Raw genomic sequence first — 2923 nt, 5'->3', positions numbered from 1 at the left:
GGTGTCTTTTCCTCTTCTTATACACGCGCTCCTGCTACCCTGAAGGTCCCAATCTATGACCTCATCTAAACCTAATTACTTCCAAAAGGCCTCTCTGAAAATACCATCACATTTAGGGTTAGGGCTCCAACATATGAATTTTAGGGGGACACAAACTTTCAGTCCCTAATATATAATATTCCTCCACTATAAAGATTCAATTACTCTAAAAGTTATAAATGTATAATTGATACTATTATTTTTCTCTTTAAAAATTCTGTCAGAAATCAACTAACATGCCTTGGAAAAGTTTGTTATCAGCTTTAGCATTATTTAGTGTCTCCTTTTAACCTCATTGACCTTTTTTTCTGAGATTAGGTCATGGGATACAGAACTAAATTGCACTTTTGTATATATTCTTCCCTTTCCATACACTTGTCCTAATCTCACATGTCAACTCTCTCTCCACTAGCAATGTACAGTTGTTCGAAAGCCACAAGGACTAAGTGGCGAGAGAATATTATTTTCTTAGGTCAGAGACAGAAAGCTTATTGAAATAAAATTCATCATACTATAGTTACAATACTGTTCTTTTCAGCGACCAAATCTGTCTGCACTGGAAAAGCTACAATCTAACCAATAATACTGACAATTTAGTATTTCGACTAAATCAGCTCATAAGGCAGTGAAAATTTTATTGAAGGGTTACAAAATTAATAGGGGTCCTTGTTCCTTACTTCAAGGTAATGTTATCAATAAAAGGAAGAGGTCAAATTAATAAGACCAGAAGCAATTCAGGCCTTGCATATATTAGATCATATATAGACTAGACAGAATTAATCTCTCAAATTATCTTAATTAGGTTTTTTTTGTTTTTTGGGTTTTTTTGCACGGAGGTCTTTTATTTTTTTACACTTATGCCATGAATTCATAGGAAATGGCTTCCAGCAGCTCAGGCTCCTTTCCAATGGTTCTCACAAAGTATGCTTCTCTGGGTGGGGCAGGCTGGCGTTTCAGTTGAACCCAGGTACCTTTCTCTTTGGCTTCCTTCTTTTTCTGATCATTTTCCTTTACCTGTTTCAGGAAGGTATCTCGGCTCTTAGAGTGCTTCATATGCTCAATACGAACATTAATTCTCTTGGCGAGAATCTTGCCCTTGACTTGTTTGTTTACAACAATGCCAACCGCATGCTGAGTAACGTTGTAGACCCTTCCCGTTTTGCCATGGTAACATTTGTGGGGCATTCCTTTTTGAACAGTGCCCATTCCCTTGATGTCTACAATACCACCTTTCTTGTAGATTCGCATGTATATGGCCAAAGGAACAACTCCATATTTTCTAAAAGGCCTAGAGAACATATAGCGGGTGCCTCTCCTCTTTCACTTTGTGTTGGTCATTTTGACGAATTACTGGAAGATGGCGGTCCCGGCCGAAAAGCCTTAATTAGTTTTTGTAATAAATAAGTAATCTACTTATGTTTAATACCAAAACATGGTACTGTCATGCATTGTGTAATGATGTTTCAATCAACGATGGACAACATATATGATGGTGGTCCTTTAAGATTACAACGGAGCTGAAAAATTTCTATCACCTAGTAATGTCATAGCCATCATAACATCAAAGCACAACGCATGACTCAGGTGTTTGTGGTCATACTGGTGTAAACACGCCTACTGTGCTGCCAGGCATAAAAGTACAGCACATACAATTATATACAGTACATAATACTTGGCAATGATAAACAATATGTTAGTGGCTTATGTATTTACTATACCCTACTTTTCATTGTTATTTTAGAGTGTACTCTTTCTACTTATTAAAAAAAGTTTGCTGTAGAAGAGTATGCTGCCCCATGCTGGCAGCAGCCTCAAACATCTCATGTTTACCTCAACTCTTTTTTTTCATTATTAAAATTTATTGGGGTGACAATGGTTAGGAAAATTACATAGGTTTCAAGTGTACAATTCTGTATTACATCATCTATAAATCCCATTGTGTGCTCACCACCCAGAGTCAGTTCTCCTTCCATCACCATATATTTGACCCCATTTACCCTCATTTACCATTCCCCTTGGTCATCACTAAACAATTGTCTGTGTCTATAAGTTTTTGTTTCTTCATTTGTTTGTCTTGTTCCTTTGTTGCTTTCAGTTGTATATTCCATATACCAGTGAAATCCTATGAATCTCGACTTTTTCTGTCTGACTTATTGCGCTTAGCATAATAATCTCAAGATCCATCCATGTTTTCGCAAATGGCACTATTTCATCTTTTCTTATGGCAGAATAGTATTCCATTGTGTATATATACCACATCTTCTTGATCTAATCATCTATAGAAGGACACTGTGGTTTCCATGTCTTGGCCACTGTAAATAAAGTTGCAACGAATGGTGCTGGCAGAATTGGAAAGCCACATGCAGAAGAATGAAACTGGACTGCAATCAGGGACCTTGTACCAAAGTTAACTCAAAATGGATCAAAAACCTAAACATCAGACCTGACACAATAAGCTGCATAGAAGAAAACATAGGTACTAAACCTATGGACCTTGGGTTCAAAGAGGACTTTATGAATTTGACCTCAAGGGCAAGGGAAGTAAAAGCTAAAATAAACGAATGGGACTATATCAAACTTAAAAGCTTCTGCACAGCAAAAGAAACCATCGACAAAATAAAGGGGCAACCAACCGAATGGGAGAAGATTTTTGCAAACAGTGCTTCCAATAAGGGTCTAATATAGAAGGAAATCATACAACTCAACAACAAAAAAACAAACAACCCAATTGAAAAATGGGCAGAGGACCTGAAGAGACATTTCTCCAAAGAGGACATACAAATGGCAAATAGACATATGAAAAAATGCTCAACATCGCTAATCATCAGAGAAATGCAAATAAAAACCACAATGAGATATCACCTCACCCCAGTCAGAATGGCTT

General features: G+C 37.0%; 1 pseudogene across 1 annotated transcript; it reads right to left on the bottom strand.

Moving 5' to 3' along the window:
* Positions 1 to 894: 894 nt before the first annotated feature.
* Positions 895 to 1377, bottom strand: LOC308494269 (large ribosomal subunit protein eL21-like; annotated as a pseudogene). The gene has a single exon. The product of its transcript is annotated as a large ribosomal subunit protein eL21-like (transcript).
* Positions 1378 to 2923: the final 1546 nt, after the last annotated feature.

This window comes from Rhinolophus hipposideros (assembly GCF_964194185.1).
Source record: "Rhinolophus hipposideros genome assembly, chromosome: X".
Lineage (NCBI taxonomy): Eukaryota > Metazoa > Chordata > Mammalia > Chiroptera > Rhinolophidae > Rhinolophus > Rhinolophus hipposideros.
This window is presented reverse-complemented; position numbering and strand designations above follow the sequence as displayed.